The following is a 25,373-nucleotide window of genomic DNA, read 5'->3' on the forward strand; positions in this document are numbered from 1 at the left end:
GAAGAGTGAAACCAGACCAAAATGTGCAAAATGTAAAAATAATTAAAAGCTTAACACTTTAATATCAGGTATTCTTAGAGCAGGCTTCTTATTTTACAGATGTTATACATATAATATTATATATAACACATATATAAAATATGAATTCTTACATAAAAACAACACATATGGAATATATATGAAACATGAATTTACTTATTACTACCTCTACCTATTGATGCCAATGAGATAAGGTAAATGTGTTTGACTTTCTGCAATTCTCTTTTTAGAACAGTGATCTGAACACACATTTGTGTTCTGACAGCGATAAATGCATAATTTTAATTGAGCAGTAAGGTATCCTTCACGTACGAAGTAAGAATTAAAAGAATCACAAATTTGATAATTATTTGTGCAATCAACAGCAGTGGGTGTTAAGTGAAATGGTACATCAAAAATATTTAAGTCAAGTAGTGGACTTAAAAAGATACATCTATATGGCACATATGAACAAAATCAGAAGATTCACGTTGGGGCTGGTGTTCACACAGCAAATTTTGAAGAAAAATATTTCTGGATGTTTCCAAAGGATGTAATGTCACCTAAGTGTCCTCCTATCTACTTATCTTTAAGTTTGCCTTTAGAGAGGTGAAACCAAAACAGAGAATGAAAATGGAAACAAAAATAAAAGGACATTTCTTTTTTTAATAATAGAAATGCTCTTCTTTGACTGTGACTTAATCAACATATTCTGTAATTGTAAGTCTCATTTTAATTATTTCACCATGGGTGTAGCAGACAGCTTTTTTCCTTTTATTTAGTAAACAAATATTTGAAAGGCCATGGTTTTAGCTTAGAAATTGGGAGAATATTCTGTTGGTAATGTGCTTATGAATTTCAAGTGTTCTGAAGAATGTTTTTTTCCCCCTAGGATACATGATTTGGAAGGAAACCATAACCTAAATGTCTTGATGTGTGTGTGTGTGTGTGTGTGTGTGTGTGTTACAAGTAAAGCAATGAATAAAGCACCTGTGTTTCATGATTTTCACAAAGTCTACAAAAATAAATTCATATAACTTCAATGCAGTCTTGGGAATTTCTGCCAGCAGACAGGAAGACTTAAAAATGTATTAGAAATATGGACTTAAAAAAAGAAAAAGAAGCTAGGCATGTAAATTCCTGATTTTGACATTTCTTTTACCATAATTATCTTTTAATTGCAAAATACCTAATTAACCAAGAAGTAGTTTCCTCATTTACTAAGGGGGAATGAAAATTAACATTCATGGAATAGTCACCAGGGCCCGGAAAGTTAAGCCTCACAATAACCCCTGGAGATAGTAGGTACAATTACCCTCGAATAATAGCGAAAGAAACAAAAAGGTCTGCAGTAAATAACTTAAAAGCCTGTGAGGGGCCCAGGCAAGTTTGTACCCAGGTCTGTTTGAACCTAGAATCTCTTCCCTATGCTAAATAGGATTCTCAATTAATACATCACCGTCCATCATCCCAGCACACACACAAACTTGTCTTAAATAAACTTCATCAATGAAACCAACATAAAAGCCATTAAGGTAACCTTAGGACACAAATGAAAGAGAAGAGAAGCAATGCTGACACCAAAGAGAATATCATTTCCTTTAATGTCTGCTCATGAACTGTTAGTATCCATGAATTTTAATAACATACAGTAAGAATTTATTGACCACTGCATGCCCAACCAGTGATAGGCGTCATTCATAAGACGTACATAAGTCTTTGACGAACTTACTCTCGACTTTTAAAGAACACCTACCATGCTTTGCCGTATGAAGAAGTGTTAATAAAACGTCCCCATCTTCATGTTATTCCATTGCTCGAAATATTAAAATTGTTTCTTGCTGATTACAGTTCAATTAAGCCATTAAATGCTACCCTCCATAATCTGGTCTGAACTTTCCTATGCAACCTGTCTGCCACTGTTTGTCTATGTATAGTTTAATTCTTAACATTTCTCCTTTCTGTATTAATTTTCATCTTTCTCACTTTTTCCATGCTTTCTCCCCACATAGAAATACTATAAAGCATTAACTACTTTTCTCTCATTGTTTAAAATTTTATCCGCTTTATTGTGATCAAACAACTTTGAATAGTCAATCCTAAGAAATGAAAACTGAACTACAAATTGAATGATTCTATTTATTCCATCACATCACTTATTGCTGCAAGGGATATGTCTTCTTCAGAAATAGAATTTCCTTTGAAACTACCTTGCCTATTTTCACATCCTCCCTCTGGCCTTGTTCTGCTCTGTTTCCTTAGTTATCCTAACAAACAAAGTGATATTTACCAAAAGCTATTTTTAGCTGGGGAGACACAGAAATTTTATATGTTCCCCTAAAATTATTAATATATCTTTTGTAAAAAAAAGTGGAAATTATTGTGTGTATATGGAAGTGAGTTTAAATAATTAAAAAGCCTTGGAAAAAATCCTTAAAATACAAATTTTCCATTCTTCGTAAATAACTTCAATAATGATAACACAGTTTTATTCACTGCTACACAACAAATGAGCAGTTTAAAACAAGTTATTGATTAGCTCATAATTTCTGTGGGTCAGGAATCGTAGAGTGGTTTAACCACTCAAGATTTTCCATGAGGCTGTAGGAAAGCTGTTGGCTGGGCTGTCAAATCTTGACTGGGACAACTTTGCTTCAAAGCTGAGTCATGTAATTGCGGGCATGCCACGGCTCCTGCTAGTAGTTGTGTAGAGACATGGTTCTCATCACACGCACTTTTCATACGTTGCCTAAGTGTCCCCATGATATGCTCTCTGGCTTACTCTACTGTGACTGATGAGAGATGCAGAAGGACTAAGATAGAACCTGTAGTCATTTGTAATCTAATCTTGGAAATGATTTACCATTACTTCCTTCATAATCTATTTATTAGATGTGAATTACATCCAGCTCTCATAGCTGGACAGGGGTAGGGGATTACACGATGGTTTAATTGCCAAAAAAGTAGATCACTGGCAGCCATCTTGGAGACTGGCTACTCCAACATCAATAATAATAACAAATGCTACCATTTTCAGATATTGTGCAGGGTGCCTGTGCTGGTGACAGTAACTAAGGAAGGGAGGTTTTTACCATCTGCATTTCCCATAAGAGGAAACTGGAGAGCTAGGATTGTTGAATAAATAACAAGGAATATTACTGGTAACTGCCAGAACCAGAATTCAAATTTCAGTTCAAGTGTCTTTGTCTTCAAAGTCAGCAATTTCTCTTCCCTTTAGCACTGTGCCTTCTTTATTTTCTACAATAACAATGATAAATGATCTAAATTATGACAAATTTTATTTCACACACCATTTTGGGAATTCACATTGTGTAAGGAGAGAGGAAATAAAAATCCTATCAGATTATGCTGCTGTTAACTGTAACAAATTGGTTCTAGGGGAAAATTACAACCTGCAAAATCTGCTACTTTTCAAAATAATTCTTAAATAGATACAGAGCAGATCCAACTTGCTAAATTCTGAAATGAAATGTTGGTGCTCAGAATTGTTCTCCCAAGAATCATGCAGAAATACAGGGGTTTCTTCATCTTTATTTGCACACTGGGAGTTTACATAAGCCCTCCTCCATCACTTTTCTTCTAAACTGACTGGAGAATCAGAGAGTAGAAGATAAAAAGGGACTAGTAGTGGTTAAACTGAACTTTACTGTATGAGTGATGGTGTTTGTTGATTTATGGAGAATATACTTTCCACTTAGTTCTGTCATGGTAGTCACAGTCTCCATATGTTCTAATGAGCAATCTAGAGTCCTTCCTCTATATCTTTGTCAAAGAGATTACACAGATATATTTTCAGATTGGTGACTCTTAAGGTTCAGCAGCCAAATTTTTGGACAAACAAAAGCAGAGCTGAAGATAATGATGCAGAATTAGTTCTAACACTTGGATCATGAATTAACAATGTGACAAATATTATTACAAAAGTTAATATGAAAACCTCACTATGTTGTTCCCAAATTATCATAGTTCCTATTACAACTATCAGATCATCACTGAACATGTTAATTATGTTCACTTTTGTCATTTTGTATCCTGTTGACCTTCATCTTGTGATAGCATTGTCAAGTCAATTATGTGAAAAACAAGAGGAAAGAAAGTGGATTGTAATTCATCACCAGTATGCAGATCATTGAGCATGGCTGTCTGTTACAAAGAAAATGGAATGTAAAAACAAAGAAAAGTCAGACTTTTTTGAGAATCAAAAGCTTAAAAAAGCAAGACCTATTGAATAAAAATGTAAAACACCTGTGGAAAAATGTACATATAAGTCTATAATTTAAAATTATTTTATAACATTTACTTCTTACGCAGCTAATTGGAAAATTCCAACAATATGTTACCAATTCTAACAAAAATACTAACCACATGCAATCACTTTAAAAATTCCAGAGTTTCCTTTGGGCCAATAAGCTATTAAAGACACATACCTCCCAGATTACTAAAAGCATCTTTTGTTTTCAAATTTACACAGATAAAGAGATTTGCATTTTATTCTTTTGTATTTGAATATTCAATGTCCAGGAGTTTAAATCATCTTACAGGTATTCAAATTTCTCTATATATGTAGAATGTTTATTCCCATGAAACACTATTTTCATGCAGTGAAGTGCTTGTATTTTCCACACATTTCTTTTTTTGTTTCTAAGCCAATTTCTTTTTCTTGATAAAGTGGGTCCACTTACACCTTAACTTGATAGCAGTCCCCTGTCTTACAGTCTTCAGGATTAACACTGTCAAAGATTTCTGAAAATCTAAATTTTATTTTATTATTATTTTTTTAAAGATTTTATTTATTTCTTCATGACACACACACACACACACACAGAGAGAGAGAGAGAGAGAGAAAGAGAGAGGCAGAGACACAGGCAGAAGGAGAAGCAGGCTCCATGCAAGGAGCCCAATGTGGAACTTGATCCTGGATCCCGGGATCATGCCCTGAGCCAAAGGCAGACGCCCAACTGCTGAGCCACTCAGGTGTCCCGGAAAATCTAAATTTTAATCCACATATCTCTTCTATCTACTTTTTTACTTATCTTCTCATCCTATCACAATTAATTAGTAGGTAAGACCCTCTCTAGAGACAATATCGCTTTTGTTCTAGCAGCTTATTTAATACAAATGTTCTTTGTATCTGCCCTTTATTATTTTCACCTTTATTCTTTTCTCCAAAATTGCCTGGCTATATATGTGACCTGCTAATCTATTTTTCTGTCCCATCCTAACATATGAATCTGTTGCCACTGACATATGTAGGCTTATTTTGATGACTTGTCCTAAAATATCATAAGACTGACAGCTATTTGATTTGTTATTCTCCAATCTGTTCACTTCTGGAAAATTATATGAATAGAACTCTCACCAGTAAGCTTTTACATCAAAAAAAGAAAAGAGACATATAACAATAACTCTTTCCTATTTCTATAATGAATCCACTATCTCAAAATCATTCCACTGATTCTTTATGCATTCTCTTCCTTTAAACTGTTTGAAGGGTTAGTTATTGATCTGTTAGTCTCTTACAAGTCCCTAATCAAAGTTTATTTCAGCCAAACCTAATTCCACTACATGCATTTATTCATTAAGCAAACACTTATTGAGTATTGGATTAAGCACATAGACCTGACTCTCAATTAGCTTAGTCCGATAGGGGAGACTCATAAATAAGCAGAAAAATACTAATAACTAAAATCACAGAGATATCAATTCATTCAATAAACATATGCTTAGCATCTCACGTGTTGCTAGCATAGTGGCTTCAGAGGCCAAGAAGATAAAGTCCCAGTCTCAGTCCAACATTGTTAGATAGATATATTAACAAGCCCAAGAAAGTTTTACATGTGTTGCAGGTGCTAAGATAAAAGTCTGTAGAGACTAGTGAAGATTCAGATGAGAAATGAACAGTTCCATTATGACACTGTTGTGGGACTAAGTTTTGGAGTTTAAAAAAACTGGAGGTACTGGAGGTAGAGCGGTACCAGTTCCGCTCTAATCAAAATGCATATATGAGAAACAATGAGAAACTGAAACAAAGCACAAGCAGCATGAATAGCAAGGGTGATATGGCCTAAAAGGGTTTAAATAGAAGTATCCATCAACAGAGTTTAAATACTAACAATATCATGACCAAGTTAATGTGGATAATAGGTAAGTATTAAAACATAAATGCACACCAACAAAACGAGAGAATATAAAAACTGCAGCAGGTCCAGGGGCATGATAAGGTAACTTTTGAATATATTCATTTAAGATTCCTATGGGGCAGTGAAATTTGGGCTTGGAACTCAAAAAGTGGCTCAGTATTATGCTCTTACAAGTCTTTATTATGTAAGTAGTTTAAGCATGGTAGTGAATAAGGAGGCAGAGAAAGGGTAAAGAAAGAAAAAAAAAGAAAAAAATTAAAAAAAAAGGGTAAAGAAAGAAAACAAACTAAACTAAAATGAAATAAAATCCATGGTTTATATTTAGAGGGAGGAAGAGAAAAAAATGATGAAGAAGAGGAACTTGGAGTAGTTGAAACAGTAGAACATAAAGTAGCCTGGTGGGAAGTTAGAGCTGAGTTTTAAGAAAGCAGATGTTAAATAAAAGTAGATGTCAAGAAAGAGATGATCTAGATTTGGCAACTTAGGAAGTGATGACCATTTCTGAGAGGTGGAAGGTGAATTTAAGTTGAAAGAGTGAGGGGGAAGTAAAGTACTAGAGATATAAAGCACTCCAGGAACTTGGGTGTAAAGTGGAGAGCACTGCTATATTTTGTGGGTTCCCATGTGTCCCTCAGTTTTGGTAATATTAATTTTTTTAGTAAACTTTTTAAATGTCAAATATACTTATAATAAAATTTCACAGATCCTAAACATACAGCAAAATTGATCTTCACAAATTAAAAAAAAAAAAACCATGTAATCAATCCCCAGATCAAGAAATAGAATATTGCTACAATCCACCTCCTCGTGACACCTTCCTGGTCACTACATCCCCAAAGTAACTGTTGTCAAGATTCCTACTGGCAAACATTAATTTGCATGGTTTTGAACTCTACCTTAAAGAAATCAAACTGTATGTCGTATTCTGTGAATCACTTTTTAAAAGTAACATGATATTAATCCATGGTTTTGCATATACATTTTTTCCTATACATACTGCATTCATCCTCATTACTGCATAGCATTCTATTGAATAAACAATCCCATAGATTAATTATCTGTTATGTTGTTGATTGATAGCAGAGTCATTCCAGTTTTGGGCTACTAAAAATAGTGCTGCTTTCAGTCTACTACTGCATGTCTTCTTCCCACACTGCGTGCACCGGTGCACACACTCACACAATAAAATGCCTATTCATTGGGTATGCATATACTCAGCTGAAAAAGAGACAAATAGTCTTCTAAAATGTATCAATTTTCACCTCTCTGGCACCACAAGAAGCTAAAATTGTTTCACATTCTCAGGAACAATTGCTATAGTCAATGTTTTCTATTGGCTGTTCTTCATGATGAGTGGTATCTCATTGTGGTTTTAATTTGTATTTCCCTGAAGACTAATGATGTTGAGCAATTCTCATATAGTCAGTTACATATTCCTTTTTTGCAAAAATACTTCTTTGAGCCTTTTGCCCATTTTTACACTGGGTTATTTATTCATTTTCAACGTGATGGTGTTCTTTATACGTATCAAGGGCTGTGAAGGGTGAGATTTTGGCCTGTTTGAGAGGTAAAAAGTTAGCTTGCCATGATTTCAGGCTGGAAGAAGACAGAGGACAGAACTACTCAGGGCTCATCATGCATTATGAGCATCAGTGTATTTTCATTAGTTTCCCTTTACCCCAAGTCCTATTAGGGTCACACGCATAGGTCTGATGTATTTCTTCACATTCAGCGCGATGTATAAAAGAAGAGAAACTCTGAGATTAGAGAGCCATTAAAAAAATAATAATGGGCCTACTTTTTGTTCTGGGGAAGGTATTAAAGTTATCACATCGAACCTAAAGTATGACTGCTCTTTGCTACAGAAGAGTACACGGTCAGCGTCTTTCCAGGCTGTCTGCTACACAGATACGATGAAAGGATACCCCAGGAAAAAATGAAAAGTTAGTACCTCACTTGCAAGATGTACAGAAGTGCAAGAAATCTATAAAGAATTCTATTCCAACAATATATTCTCCATATGGTTCCTTTACACATAGATCTTACAAATATCTACTCGAAATAAACAGCTTGTCTTGTCATACTCTTAATGATGCTTTTTTTTTTAAATAAAATGAACAAATGGGCCTAATTATGAAATCTAATTTATGGTCAATGTTTTTTTTTTTAAGGTGTCTTGTTTAATGGGATCCCTGGGTGGCGCAGTGGTTTGGCGCCTGCCTTTGGCCCAGGGCACGATCCTGGAGATCCAGGATCGAGTCCCACATCGGGCTCCCGGTGCGTGGAGCCTGCTTGTCCCTCTGCCTGTGTCTCTGCCTCTCTCTCTCTCTCTCTCTCTCTCTCTGTGTGTGACTATCATAAATAAATAAAAAATAAATAAATAAAAATAAAAATAAAAAATAAAAAATTTCCTATACATACTTCTATTCATACCGACACATATTTCTGAAGATATTTTCCTACCATTGACTTATAAGCTTAATTGCTGTATATTCCATGTTAAAATGTAGGGTGTGAAGTTAGCTCTCAGGGTGCAGCTTTTTGCATCCATATGGATATCCAGCCAAACGAGAACTATTTGTCAAAAAGGCCATCTTTAGCTTATTCTACTGCTATATAACGACCGTCATCAAACAACAGATTATACATATGAGGATATATTCCTGGAATCCATGCTGTTTCAGTAATGAAGTCCCCTTATCTCTCCTTATGCCATTACAGCACTCTGGTTATTATGGTAACTTTACTAAAAGTCTTGACATCTGCTGGTATAAGTCCTCCATTGCAAATTTTCCTCCTTGAGGGCTATTCCTGGACCCGTGCATTACCATCTGCCTGAAATCTTTTAGGATTCATTCTACTGTCGATCTGTTACCAACAAGTTAATTTGGATTTTCTTTGGAAATTTGGTTTGTGTTCATTTCTGAAAGGTATTTTTGCAGGAACAGAGTTTTAAGTTAGCTCTTATCTTCTTTAAACACGTTAAAAAAGATGCCATTCTTTTATTGTCTGACTTTTATGTTAATGCTTGGAAGTCAGAAGTCAGTGCTATTGTTTTTCTCTCAAGGAAATCTGTCTCCCTCCCCTTTTGACCCTCCCTGCTTTTAAGATTTTCTCCTGTGATTTTAGTAGTTTTATCATGATGTGTCTTTGAGAAATTTTCTTTGTGCTTAATCTTATTGGGATTCCAACAATTCTTTAATCTGTGATGGGATATTTTTTATTTGTTTTGGATACTTTCCTGCCATTTTCTCTTTAAATATTGCCTTTATTCTATTTTCTCCCTTTCCAGGATCTGAATTTCCACATGTTAAATGTCTTTCACTGTGACCTATGTGTATACCTCTGATTTGTTCTCTATTAAAAAATTATTCTTGATTTCTCTGTGCTTCAGCTGGATATTGATCTATCTTCCAATTAACACATCATCTCTTCTACTATGCCGGCTCTTCCATTAAATACATTTATTAAGTTCTTAATTTCAGCTATTTAGTTCAATGTGTCTTTTTGATCCTTTATAATGATTCCATTTAACTGCTTAGCTCCTTCCCCGTCTTCTAATCTCAGATACATTCATCATCGTTATTTTAAAGTCTATGAACGATAACTCCAATATTTGGATCATGTGTGCACTCACACACGGGCACATGTTTATCACTGGGTCCAGTTCTTTGGGTTGCCTACTAATGTTTTTACCGAATGCCAAGCACTGTGTATAAGAAACCAGGAGATTCTAGATGATGATATTTTCATCCACAGAATATTCATTGTATCTTCTGGTATGTACCTAAAAATGAGGGCCTATCTCTTGAGATCTTGTCAGACACTGAGTGGAGTCTGATTTATATTCCCTTTAAGATCTTGCTCCTGACATATAGCTCTCTACATGTCCCAGCTGGAAGGTAGGATGTTTACCAGAGTCCATCATCCTTGACAAGTCTTATACTCTGATTTTTGTATCCTCACTACCACGAAGCAACTAAAAGCTCTGCTTGGTGCTTCACTGACTTTTTGCTGGTCTCTTCGTCTTTCATCCTGTGCAGTTTATAATTTTGGCAAAAGCCTGGAGGGTACAACAAAGTATCGAGGCTTACCTTGTAGTGTTTCCCTACTCTTAGGCATCTTGGCTTCCCAATCCTGGCTTCCCTCACGGCCTCAAACTCTAATTTTTTTAAGTCTCTCCATCTTCATGAGCTTCTCAACAGCTCTTCTGGCTTCTCTGCATCATAGTAGTAACCCTACCTGAAACCCCAACCAGGAACTGCAAAATGCCTCAAGATTACCTAGTACATAGGTTCACTTTTCTTTCTTTCTCTCCCCCGCACCCCCTCTTTTTTTCCCCTCTTATCAGGATCTCCACATTTCAAGTCCTGGATTTCTCGTCATCTCTTTGGTAACTTTACACACACGATTTTATCTTTTTTAAATCTGAATGAGAACATCCGTTTGCCATAAGCTCTGTCATAGGCACTGCTGTTTAGGTTTTTAAGGTACAATCCACTACTCTTTTGACTTTGCCAGTGAGCAATAAAGACATTTTTAAATGCTTCTGATAATTTAAATTCTAAGCATACTTCTTTTGGACATAAAAAAATGCCCTCCCTAAATTATCTCTAAGCTATTTTGGGACCAAATAATAAGTTCTTCACTTATGGCTGATTGTTCACATTCTGACATTTTGTACATCTCATTTGAATTATTTTTCTGCAGATAAATTCCTACACATTCTCATAATAAGCACATCTTCCAATTTTATGCCCAATCATACTTCTGTGAGTTCCCTTTTGGCTTTTCAGACCACCTCAGCATTTTTCTTGATTGTGTTTAGAGTTCTTAAAAAATGTCAAGTGCTTCTCAATGCATTCTCATCTTTAAGTAATTTGTGAAATCATGGGTCACAGAACTTATTCTCAGCACCCTATTATTAAACTTTCTCTTGTCAGATGTATAGCTGTTTCTATATATTCTATATCTTCCCTATAGGTTCTCCTATTTAACTCACAGTAGTTCACACATATTACATAAACTTGGGTTCAAGACTCTAGCAAAATCCTCTGGGGGAAAAAAGGTTCATTTTTGTATATTTGGGCATCTTTTCCATTCTTTGTCCACATAATTATTGACTTTCCTCCCAAAAAATATGGGAAAAGCAGGAAATAGGGCCAGTTCTCTACCCGATTCTTTACTTTCTGATGTAAGCAGAAAAATCAAAGTTAATAGCATTATGTTGTTTTACATGTTCATTAATGAATAGAAGTAAGGTTAAGATCATTAGAAAAACTGGCCATATTTCAATCAGTAATCTGTATTCATTTCCCCTACTTTTCCTGTATTTATTATCCATAAAATATTGCTTTGATTTTGTTTCAGATTTTCTAGGTAGTTTCATAAATGTTCTTCTCGGCCTTGGCATAAAGTTGTGTTCATTGTTTTGTGCTGTAACACTGATCTCCACAAACTGGAGGGCATTTAAACAACAATAATCATTCATGGCCTCTCACGGATTTTGTTGGTCACAAGTTTGTAAGAAGCTTGGCTGGGGAGTGGTGCCCTAGTGTCTCTCTCCTCCTGAAAAGTTAGCTGAAGTGGCTCACTCACAGAACTTGCAAATTAGTGTTGGTTACTGGTGGAGGTCCATCTGGACCACTGGGTCTCTCCATATGGCCTGGGTTCCTATAAAACAAACTCTACAGGCAAATGTCTTGAGAAAGAATAAGAGGAAAAAGAGGGAGGAAGGGAAGGGGGGATCTCACTAGTGCCAGGCAGAAGTTGTACCCTTTTTATGTCCTAGACTTAGAAGTGACATAGCATCACTTCCACCACATTCTATTCATTAGAAGTGATTCACCTACATGGCCCATGTTTGTTGAGAGAAGAATTAAGCTCTATGGTTCAAAGGAACAAATGTCAAAGAATTTGTAGACACACTTTAAAAGCATCCCAACAGCTACGTGTGCCTTAAACTCAAATTATAATTTATCCAATTATGGAAACTGGAAAGATAAAATTAATCTGGCTTCCACTGTTGACATGAATACAATTCTACTGAATTAGGTTTTTTGTAAGATTCTAAATATATAACAAAGTTCTTTATGGTGTTTTTATATATTTTGCTAAAGTCTTAATAACCTTACTGAGTGCATTTCATAACATTTTGATTAGAAAGCACTGCTGCCTACAAGAACTCAGAAAACCAATTATTTCACATCGAAAATTAAAAAAAAGAAAATGGATAAAATCCTGTCTGCTAAACCACATTCTATTCTTGAAGAAATGAGGAAATGTTGCCTATTACAATAGGGGGAATTTTTAGACTCCAAAAGACAAAAGGATGTACCATTTGAAAAGTCACCAAAGTTAAAATATCACTGAGATCAAATAGTAACACCGGCCTCATCCAAGTTATCAATAAAATATCTGTGATGAAACAGAAAAAATGTAGTACAACAATAGAGAAATAACCTATGACTGTCCACCTGGTACCCAAATAAAGGAAGGACATTTCCCATAGGAAGCCAAATAGGGGTAGTAGCCTCCTTATTCTTCTTCATGAAAGAAGGCAGTTTTGCTCTTTCCTACTTCCTGAAAATGAGCAAGTGGGAGAAAATGAGATAAACAATCAATATCCTTTCTACTGAAAGACTCCAAGAAATTAATGAAAATCATTTAGTAGAATAGTCCACGAGGAACAAAGGTGAGAAATAGCTAGGGAACACTCACAAAACACATACAAGTGAGTAACAACAAATATATGTGCCAATCAGTTAACATATATGTGCTAATAAATTAACAAAATATGTAAATGAGTGAAATTAAACTTTCATCTATTCAAATTGGTTAAGATGAAAACTGGCAGACTGTAAACTGCCAATAGACTGTAACTCTAATATACAGTCAGGTAGGTAGCTTTGGGGGCTTGAATTTGCATGCTGTGCAGTTATCCTATGTGGGCAAATGGCCTGGATCCCCACCTATAAACTATGACATTGGACACATCACTTAAACCTTTGTATTTCACTTTCCCCATCTGTATTGCTGGGACAAGAGCGGAATCTACGTAACAGAGTTGCAGTGAGGACTAAAGGAAAATTCATCTACAGCACCTAACAGTGCTTAACAACTAGAACATACTAATATCATTTGCCTTTTATTATTATTTTTACCACTGTATCATAGTTATTGTTGTGCTCATCTTTAATAGGTTGTATTGAACTACTGGTAGAAGTGTAAACTGGTTCTGCATTTTAAAAAAGAACCTCATAACATATCAAGTTCTTTTAAAAAGTTTGTTTCTTGGCCAAATAATTATGTGTCTGTTCCTGAGAAATAACTAGGAAAAATAAATCAATAGCTAGTGTCAGCAAAAATGTATGCAAAAACATGTTCATTATAATGAAGAGCTAAAATTGAAAATAACCTTAATTTCTGTCCATTGGTATAATCTCTATAAATTATATTCAATTTATACAGCAGGATATTGGGCTATATTGAAGACGTTTTAGTGAGTTTAGGAAAAGTATGGGCAATTAATGTACAGTGAAAACTAAATACTTTAAAATCATATATAATATAATAATCGTATGCCATCTGTCCAGGTTTACATCTCTACTTCATCTAGCAATCAATACATTAGGATATTAAATCTCTCAGACCTTGCAATGGTTGTCTTTGAGTGGAGGTGTTGAAGGTGACTTCAATTATTTTCGTTCTAACTTCTGGATTTTATTAAATGTCATGCCAGGAATTCATACACATGATTAATCATATTATAAGCGAAATCACAGCTAAAGAGTTATTAGAAATTATGGGTTCAACAGTAAATCAAATATGCAGTCAACACTGTCGCTATCAGGAAGGAAACTATTGTTTTGGTATTTATTTTGATGTTTATTATGTGCCAGGCATTAAAGTAGGTGTATTGACATGTTTAATATGTTCAAATAGTTGTTATAACCTTTTTAGCCACCATCCTCTGCCTGTATTACAAATAGAGAAACAAAAGCTTAGTTAAGTTTAAGAGATTGCTAAATGTGGTAGAAATGATACCTTTATTGGTCTACTGTTAACAGCCATGATACAGGCATTGAGAAATACAGTCTTTCTTTATTTGAAGGTTAATAAGCATTTTGCTCTTTATGTGTAAGATACGCAGGTATATAGCTATTGCAGAGCGGGTATATGCCTGTATTAACACTCATGAAGACGAAAGGATTTGATGGAAACCACTGAGTCAAATCTAAGAACAGCAAAGCAGGAAACCGACTTAAATGCATCATCTTAAATGAAAACAATCTAAGTAAGTCAATGTCACTAGGACACTCGGATGAGGAAGTGTGGTTGCTCCTAGATCAGTGCCATGAAAATAAAGAAAAGGTTAAAGCTGCTTCAAAAAAAATGACAAAAAGTTCTTTATTTAAGATATGCTATTTTGAACCTTATCATTTGAGATGATCTACTGACACCAAGGGTCATGCATATATTCTAAGTATAAACTCCTGGGGTCCTGAATAGAGATGAATAGAACATTCAACATGAGGAAAGGGTGTGATGATACTGATAGCCTTCCTCGAATCATTATATATGTATCTGTCTTGACTTGAAGATGAGGCAGGTAGACTAGGAAAAGGCTGGGTAATTGCATGAGAACAAAAGAGGGAGAATGGAGTCTGACAACTGACAGAAGGTTTGACAACTGACTAAACCCTGGGATAGCTCTGTGTTTTCTCAGGGCCATAAGCATCCTGTTGGTGGAGCCCACGGCAGGTGTGCGCACAACGACCCTGTTAGCTGACAAATGGTGGCAGATGATCCTTCCACCAGAGGCGCCAGAGGACCAATAGCACATTCAGAGTACATATGCCAGAAAAAAATCAGACTGTGCTGTGCAGAGTACCTTGCATAGAGCATGTGCAATGACATTTGAGTTCCTGGAAATCTCTGCCTAGGTTTTAGAATCCTGTCACATGTATATTCCACCCCTTGATTATAACTGCCCATAAAAGATGAAAGCACCCCCAACCTCATCTACCCTTCCTGACCCAGATCCTCCGAGTGTGCCCGCACTCCCTCCCCTTTGGAGTGTGTACTTTTGTTTTGCAATAAAGATTCTGCTGCTATACTTTACTCTGACTCGTCCTTGAATTCTTTCTCACGATGAAGTCAAGAACCTGGCACCAGCTGGTGTGGTGGCTGAGGTCTCAGGACCCCAAACCTCCCCTAGTCCCCAGTATCAAAGAGATAATATTTAGGAATGGATATTTTCAGAGTTGAACATAAATCAAGGGGAGTTAGGTTAGTCTGACTTGACTCACATGAGTTGATAATAACAGAGATAAAGGGAACTCTTTCTGAAAACTTCCTGAAAGATTCTCTTATTTCCTCCTGGTGACTTGGGCCAACTGACCTCAGGCTGAAGTGCAAAGAGTTCTACTTGAAGTCCTTCTATTATTTGACTGAAATGATTATTTTAAATATATTAAGCAAATGACAAATTTATGATCTATTCTGTCTGGAAATTGATTTAGTAAGATATACCCATTTCTAGTTTTGATTTCATTTAATTCATAAGAATTCACTGTTTTTAAAATAGTAAAGAAAATGTGCTATATATTTTGTGGACCAAGAAGTTACAAGTAAAGGAGGAACTGATTAGGACAGAGCAGTAGACTGATTAGATAAAGGAAGGGTCTTTTTTTTTTGGGGGGGGGGGGCAGAGGGAGAGGGAGGAAGAAGATCTCAAGCAGGCACCATGCCCAGTGCAGGGCCTGACCCGACTCGGAATGGCTATCACCACCCTGAGATCATGAACTGAACAGCAACGGAGTCCCACTGTTAACCTACTGAGCCACTCAGGCACCCCAAAGGGCAGGGTCTTGAGGACTGAGTATGGCTTCATGTTGGAGGGGGCAGTGGACATAAAATGTAGCCATTTTTCCCCAGGGGCAGAAATTCAGTAAGAAACAACGAGTAAAACTCAAAGAAGAGGGAGAAAGGAGAAGTGTGAATAAAATTACACAAACCGATTTCAATATAAGATGCATGGTTATCTGTTAAGTCAAGGGAATTAGGTTGGAAGTGTAAAGGTTTCAATGTTACAACGAATTTAATTTTTTTGGATCACCCTGCAAAGAAATAAATTGCAAAAGAGAAGCGAACATTTCCTCTGTATGTTTCTGTCAGGTAGAAAAACATTAATACCACTCATCTTGCTAAAATTTTTGTTGATAAAATCATTCTCGAACAGGACTCTAATGAAAAGTTTCATTAGGTAAAAAAAAAAAACAAAAACTTTTATTTTAAACTGGGGTTATTTGCCACTTGTTTAATATGTAATCGTAAAAATGTGTTTAATACTCCATAAACATGTATTTTCTTGTTAGTATTTCCTTCTTTGGCACTGTCCTAGATGAGTAGATCTACTAGAACTAAATGAGTATCAGTTTTCTTGGTCTCTTATTTTATCCAATATGCATCATTTAATAATAAAATTAAAAGGATCAGGTGTCTCTAAAAAAGTAAATCTTGGCAAGTGGAGGAAAGTTCTAACAAAGCGCCAATTTTGCTCTAAGAAAATAGTCTGAATGTACCCCTCACACATACGCACAATTTGAAAACTTATGCTATAAAATAGAAAAAAACTGATAATGTTTGGCTTAAAAACTTGAGATTAAATAAAAAACAGAGAAAAGGGAATTTAGCCTGGGCATTTTTTTTTTACAAACTACAGATTAATATAATAAGGAATAATCTTAGAATGAAGTCCCATTTCATATGTGTAAAAATAAGCTGCAGTAAATAGGAGATAAGTTATTATTCTGAAAATTTTTACATAATAATATGCTACTTGAGATGACTTTTCTAACTCTGAAATTGAATACCTCAGTGTTTAAGCAGAAACAAATATTTACTTTTATGTGGGAGCAAATTTAAAACTAAATGTATTCAAGACATAGTTTGAGATTCTGATCAGAATTAAAAAAAAAAAAACTGTAAATAATGTCTTTAATGAATCTGAACTAGAATTGCCACAAAGAAGTAACCAAAGGCTCTTGCTCTTGGATTGGATGGAGTCACCAGAATTTTTACATTTGGAAAAGCCAAAGTTTGCAGTTAAAAATTAAATCGTTCCTCACATATAATTAATTGTTCCTTACATAAAATTACACGTTCTCATTTTAATAAAATCTACCTTTGTCTGTAATGTGTTTTCAAACAATATCCCATTTTTATTTTCTTTTAATTTTTTGTACTATCCCATTTTTAATATTCTGTAATTCTCTAATACATATTTTGACTTAAATGATATAGGTATAGGAGATAATACTGAAAAGAGGCTGCACAATTGCAATTGAGAAATTAATCCTGAACAGATGCATACTCAGCTCTTCCTATCTCCCTTCTTCTGAGATACTTTATATTCTGCAACCTGAATAAAATTTCCTAAATGATGGGTATGATCATTTTATACCTTGGTTCAAAAGAGTTTAGTGGATTATTATGGGCCATAACAGAAATCAGTCTCATTAACATGTCACTAAATAATTTCAACAAATTAGATAAACACCAACCTTCCTCATTTTAGCTCTTACTACTATTTCTGCATTTATCCTGTCATCTAGACCAGTGGTTCTCGGGCAAGGGTGATTTTGCCCCAAGTGGACAGTTGACAAAGATGAGACATTTTTGGTTGGAAGAAATATTTGGTTGATTACAGTTGGGGTTTCTACTGGCTTTTATGGACAGAGGCCAGAGATGATGCCATTGAGGTACATGGAACTCCCACAATTTTTGAAATCTGTCTACCTCAAACAAGATAAATAGTGTCATGCTTGATAGACTCTTTTTGTTTACTTGTAGGATAGATTTATTTATGGATCTGATTTTGTAAATTTTGCAATGAATGCAATGACCTTGAATTGCATTTATTATTATCTCTCTTATTTTAGAACAAGACATTTTGCTATTATGTGTTTACAGGTTTCTTTTGCGTGAATTTCCCACTCTTCCCTCTCTTGGGAGAATCCATAATTCTTAACGTGGAGCTACCTCCTAGATCTTCTCTATCTATCCCTGAATTTCACATCATTTGATCTCATCATGCTCTTCTCAAAATGCTTACCAACATTTCCTTCCACACGACAGACTCCATTTTTACAGTATTAATAGGTTTCTTTTCCTGTTCCGTAGACAGCCTTTAGGGGTATTCAGAGTTGTTTCCAATATTGTTGTTTTGGTTCACTTGATAAAATATTTTCAGGGATAGGCTTTTCTCCTGAGTCTTCAAATAGATCCTCCCTTTCTCTGGTTCTTTAGTATTGTTTTAATGTTTTCATTTTGTTGTTACCAACTAGGTAATTGTTGGCCAGTTACCAAACTTTCTGTGCAATTCTTCTGCAATTGCTAACTTCCTGGAAGCAATTCCACTAACTACTTTATAAGTTTGTGGTGAGGAATAAATGAATTAAGAACATACAATGAATTTAAAATAGTATCTGAGACATGCTAAACGCTCAGTTAAATTCGGCTTTATGACCTTTGGAACGAGACTGATGATAAACCAGCAGAGAGGTGGGGGTTTTCTTGTTTTTGTGTCTTTTTTTTGAGAGAGAGAGACAGACAGAGAGAGAGAGAGAGAGAGAGAGAGCGAGCAGGTGCAGGATGAGGGGGGAAGGGCAGAAGGAAAGAGAGAATCCCAAGCAAGCTCCACACTGGGCTCAATCTCCCAACCCTGAGATCATGATTTGAGCCAAAATCAAGAGACAGATGCTCAACTGACTGAGCCACCTAGATGCCCCAGAAGAGATGTTTTTAATTACTTCTTGATTTCCTTATTTTCTTGGGTTCTTGATTTCCCATGATCTTAGGTCAATCTCCATGTCTCAGTACACATGCAACTATTATAGCCTTGCCTAAGAGAGGTGCAACCTTCCTCGAAGCCCATAGTGGTCTTGTTCTCTGATGCATTAAATCAATGACAAACTGCGATTTCCACTGTGGATTGCATCAAGAGCTATTTCTGCTGCTTCCCTGATTTGCAATCAATACACTGGGGAGGAGGTGAGTTATGGCAACATTTGATTTCAAATGAAGAATCACATTATAAATTAAATGTGAGAATAATTAAGTAGAAAGTTTTGTTGTGCTTAAACTGAAAGGAAATTATTAAAGTGGTAATATGCCTACTAGGCCAGGTTTTGTAATGGTATGGCTGTAATTCTGCAAAAAGTAATTGCACAAAACTAAGGTAGAGATTAATTACTTAATAATTTAGACAATAACAACTATAAAATTATTAATTTTAACAATTGGATTTTCTCAAAAACTCAGACATTAATTTTTTTATATTGCTAAACTAATGGCTAAATTTGAAATTTCTACTACATTTTGCCTTGTCGATGACCACCTAAGTTTAAGATAAGTAACCTATATGAAGATGAATTTCAAAGAAAATTCCTATAAATATACTATATAAGGAAAGGAATAACAGAAGCTAAATAATGGTCAATAGGTCAAAACCTGTATTAAGGCAAATTACGGTTAAACAACCAATTCACAGATGCAGAGTGTATCTCAATGTCAAACTAATATTGTTTTTACTTCCTAACGTATTGGTGCAGCAGACACCGACTAGTTGGTGCAGCAGACACCGACTAGTTGCTCATCAAACCCATCACCTTTCTTCAACCTTTTTTGAGATTAGGTGTGGCCATGGAATTGAATTCTAGTTAGTGGATCTTGTCAGGAATATTATTTACCACTTGCAGGTCTGGCACATAACACCACTCCGTGAGCAAATCTATCTCAGTTCTCCCAGCCATTGTCTGGACGTTAATGCTCAAGTCAACTCTGGAAATCATGTGTTGGTGATAGCTGACCTCAAGTTTTCTGGGTCTCAGACTGAGTGAGTGGATAGTCCTCTGCCCCACTACCACATGAGCAAAAAGAAAACTCTAGTGTGTTAAGCCACTGAAATCTCTGGTCTTACTGGTTTCATTTATTAAGACTTCTATACTCTGTATTTTAGTGTTCATGATCCATCTATTTATTTCATTAAATCTGATAGAAGGAAACGTATTGAGTGTGATGATCCCAATTCATTTGCTTTTCTCTAACGGCACACATGGATCTAATAAATAAGTAGACGCTGCATAGTAATCATGTGAAGCAATGTAATTGAGAGATTTTGAAAAACTCAAGCGTATTAAAGTCACCCGTGTACTGAAATAAAATAAGCTCAGTGAAATTAAGTTTATTCCAGGAAAGAAGTCAGAAGGAAAGAAGCCATGCTTTCAAAAACACACACATATTTCAAAAAATACCTCTATTATAGTTTTGAAAGCCAAGTCAATTTGCGAGAGCGAGCTTCCAAGTTTGGGTAAAACATGTAAGGTAAGAACTATGTGGAGGGGAGCTAATATTTTTAGATCTTAAAATCTCAATGAGTACTCTGGTTTTAAAGATGGGTTAAGGTCCTTGGCTGCCTAGTTATATCAAGTTATTCCCTTATCTTCAGGAAGTACATGAAAGATTGATCTGGACACTCTGCCCGCAGACTATATAGCACTTCCAGGCCTCTTGGTAAATATCTGTTTGGCATCCAACTTTTCCTGTCCTCAAAGATCAAAGTCAAAATCCTGTAAGCATCAGAAAAATATTAGATAGCAGTTACAGTTGCAGAATGAGCAGAAAAAGCTGGGAGGTGGCACACAGCTGGTTAAGGCCTAAGCTTATTTTTTGGCACCAGCACACCTCTAGTGTGCCAACGACAAAATATCTCCTCCAGAAAGTTAACCCTCCCCAGTTGACATAAATCAAGTCCATTGACTCCGGCATCACATCCTGAAGATTTTTAACTGAAACTAGGCTTATTTGAAGAATGAGTTGGCTTATATGTAGAATCTGACTGCTTCACATTTAATGGTCATGTTAGCCAGGATTCTCCAGAGAAATAGAACCAACAGGATATATACAGATATAGAAGAAGAGATTTATTATACAAATTAGCTCAAAAGGTTATGGAGGTTGAGAAGTCTCAGGATCTGACATCTGCAAGATGGAGAACTTGGAAAGCCAATGATACAATCCAGTCAGAAACAGAAAGCCCAAGAGCCATGAGTTCTGGTGTCTAAGGGCAGGAAAAGGTGTATACCTTAGCTCAGGAAGAGACAGAAAATTCCCCCTTCCTCTTTTTTTTTTTTCTCTTCCCTATTTGGGGGCCCTCAATGGATTGGATGATGCCTGCCCGCAATGGTGAGGGAGGATCTTCCTTACTCAGTCTACTGACTCAAACGCTAATCTCTTCCAGAAACACCCTCATAGGCACATCCAGAAATCCTATTCTATTAGCTATACATGTACCCTTTAGTCCAGTCAAGTAGACATGAACCATCACAGCGATGCAACAGATTTCAGGGTCTGGGCATCTTGCTAAAATTTTTATCATCATTTCTCTCTCCATGGTTTTTAGACAGATGGCCACAACAGCCCTGTGCACCTCCTGACCATCTTCTCACTTCAGGCACTGACTTTTCTGATAATAAACACAGACAATGCAATGCATTCTTCTTGTTAACAGAATCGCAACTACATGGTCCAGTAAGACTCGCCTCTAGATATTTCTCTGTTGTAGTTTTAGATAATATTTTAGTAGGTACGATCCCTTTTTGCTTAGAGACGATCAGTTTGAAATTCTATTACTATGGTACATACCTGTGTAATTAGGAAGAAACTTTGTGGTAAGTTTGTGCTTGCATTGATAGTGCCATTTAAACTTTATATACTGTCGCCAAGGAAACAATACAATAACGATGCTCAAAATGAATCTTAACATTTTGCTAGAGTAAAATTTTCCAACTCACATTCAGGCATGTACACTTTTCAAAGACCACATACCACAGTAACATTTTCTATTTAGAATTATTATGGACATGCTTTGCTTATCCACTGCATGTTGTGGGGGGACCTCTTGGAAGAAATAGCATTATTTTTACTAGCTGGGGAGTGTGTGTGTGTGTGTGTGTGTGTGGTGTATTTATTTATTTATTTTAATATAATTATTGTGTAATTTACTTAATGGGTTTTAGCTTGAGTTTTTGAAAGGTATCATGACTAAAAGCAAATTGATAGGAAAGTGGATAACAATGAATTAAAGGTTACTGGCAACCTAAGACACTGTTTATCTCTTTTGAGGTAGATAGAATTCAAATTGCCTTCATTAGCTGAGCAATATGCTGTGGAAAATGAGCTGGGTACTTATCAAGAGGCTCTTTCATTTGCATTTTTGCTAAATTATCAAGCTGCTCTGTTTTCTAGGTGCTTAAGAGCTGTGACTAGGGAAGAAAGCATTTTTCAGTTAAGTAAGCTTGGGGCATTTCAGGACTGGAGCAAAGAAAAGAAAAAGTTTATCAAGGAAGGTGTCAGGATTGTCCCTTGTATATATATATATATATATATATATATATATATATATATATATATATATATATATGTGATACAAAGAGATAACCTTACAGACAGTCAGGATCTAGGATGTACAAATGCATTCATTCTCCCCCACATTCTCCAGGACCACAGCAAAGCCAGAGGCTGTTCTTTTGATAAATGATCAATACTTCAGCATGACACCAACCTAGCTGCCCTGCTGTTGCTAGTTAAAAGTATGAATTTCAATTAAGCAGTAAATCTCTGTGGTATTACATCTTGAACAGACAGTTAACTTCTCTCTAATCCCCTACAATTCTGAAACCCTATTATTTTGTAGTCATTTTCTTTAAGCTCACTCGAAAGTAAAAGATATGTTTATAAGATCAGTAAAGAAATATTTTCTTACAAATGAAATACTAGATATTAAACAATTTGTTTTGTTTAATAGTATGCCCATGTACAAACATTATACTTCTACAGTGTAAAGTAGGAGGTAATCAAATGTATTAATACATAATCTGAGTCAAAAGTCCATTGACATGATTGCATATCTTTAGTTCTTATGTTCTATTTCAATTCTATTCCACATATATATTCCTGGAAAACCTCTTAAGTCCTGCAAACACATGAGCATTCATAACACCAATCACACTTAAACATTCTCATTTCCTATGTCATCACAAATGTTCCTAAAGATTTTTTCTTAAAGTTTTTTATTTTCAGAAAGTACTTGCTGATGACTAAAAAATGCAACTATTAGAAAATACATCTAAAAAAATCTGTGCAGCTTTCTTAAGGATTTCAATATTTTGAAAGATAATATAGGCCATTTGATAGGCACCATCACCCAAATTAATACGACTTCAAAGCTACAGATTTAAAGTAGCCTTAACAATCAGATCTATTATTAGAATAAAATATGATTTGGAATTATAATTACTGGAATAAACTATAATTTTCTCTGTTTAGAATTTTAGAAGTCTTTTCACAGAAGCAAATGCAGTGTTGCCTCCATCAGCAAAATTCTACCATTATAAGTGCTCTTCTCCTCAATCACTTAGAATGCAAACATTTATATTAACAATTGACTTGAAGATGTCTGAACTACTTCATCAGAATGCCTAAGTAATTTTGATAAAAATAAAATGAAGGGTGGGGCGCCTGGGTGGCTCAGTCAGGTAAGCATCTCTGCCTTTGGCTCAAGTCATGCTCTCAGGGCCCTGGGATCGAGCCCTGCATCAGGCTCCCTGTTTAGCAAGGAGTCTGCTTCTCCTTTTCTCTCTGCTCCTCTCTCCTGCTTGTGCTCTTTCTCTCAAATAAACAAATAAAATCTATTAAAAAAATAAAATAGGGGCGCCTGGATGGCTGTGTCAGTTGAGCATCTGACTCTTGACCTCAGCTCAGGTCTTGATCTCAGGGTCATGAGTTCAAGCACCATGCTAGGTGTGGAGCCCACTTAATAATAATTTTTTTTAAATAAGATAAACACATTTAATTTTAAATAATTTATGTATCAAACTTGTGTGGACCTATCAGATTGCAGATATTTTATTATTGGATGCTAAGCATAGAATAGGTTAAACATGTCTAAATAGTAAGTACCTCTACTTGCAATGTTCCAGCCTTAAAATACAACATATATAGAGAAAATAAGTATACAGCATGGTAGAAGCTTCTTGAGCTAATGATCAGTTGGCCAGGAATTGAACTTCAGAGTTTTTGGTTTTCATACCACTACTATATAGTGAAATCTCCCAACATACTTGCCATTTGTCTCCAAATTAGCTCTAAAAAAATGAAGTCATAATTTAATAGTCAATATATCTATTAATAACAATGCAAAAGGACATTTTATTTAATTCTAGTATTTTATTTTCCTTTGAAAAACAGGAACAGTTACTTATTATATTTTTTTTTTGAAAAAAAATTTTTTTTTTTAATTTTTTTTAAATTTTTTTTTTTTAAATTTAACTCAGTTTATTTCATTCTAACCATAATATGTTTGAACCCTATGCATTCTCACAATGCAAGGCTACTATACTTATCCAGCCAACTAAACTTTCTGATGAACTAACAAAGCTTAATTTGATGGCTGGATTTAACTCATCAAGGAAGAATTGAGAGTTTTATTAGCTGATCAGCTGTCATTAAAACAATGCATGCTGTATTTTCAACATTCTACTACGATGAGGAAGAAAAATATTTAAGTCTTGATTACAAGAATTGCAAGAGGTGGCTGCTTAGAAATCTTCTAACTCTAGGATCCTATAATTATGTGAATTTTTTTTTTTAAACATAAAACTGAAGTATGGATTGTTGTCTAGGAAGTAACACATGCTTCTTATATGAGGTAACTATTCTTTTAGTTATCAAGTTGTTTAAATTTATTTTTGCATATCAGAATAATTATACGGCTTAGGAACCTGATAGATTTGTCTGAATAGATTTGCAAAAAGTGTTTTTTTTTTTTTTAGTGTATGTGCTGCTGAAGTGAATACAAGAAGTGTTTTTTTGATAAAAATAAAGATAATATAAAAATAATAAATCATGTAGTCATATCATATTGGGAGACCAAGAAAATGGAAATAAGGATGAAAGAAAAGGAGCAATATTTTACAAACTAGAAAGGTGACAATAGAAAAGAAAAGAACAGGAAAAGTCGGCAGAAGCTATACCACAAATGTCAATCAGGTTAAGTCTCAAGTAGAAACACTGCAATATAGTTTAGAAAAAAACAGCAGAGTTTCCTTGAGCATGTTCCATGACTTAAAG

General features: G+C 35.2%; 1 protein-coding gene across 1 annotated transcript in view; it reads right to left on the bottom strand.

The window, feature by feature from the left end:
• MMP16 (matrix metallopeptidase 16) overlaps window positions 1–25,373 on the bottom strand; it is a 289,269-nt gene that overhangs the window by 98,915 nt on the left and 164,981 nt on the right. The gene's annotated exons all lie outside the window — the stretch shown is intronic.

The sequence above is a fragment of the Nyctereutes procyonoides genome, unplaced genomic scaffold (assembly GCF_905146905.1).
Source record: "Nyctereutes procyonoides isolate TBG_1078 unplaced genomic scaffold, NYPRO_anot_genome, whole genome shotgun sequence".
Lineage (NCBI taxonomy): Eukaryota > Metazoa > Chordata > Mammalia > Carnivora > Canidae > Nyctereutes > Nyctereutes procyonoides.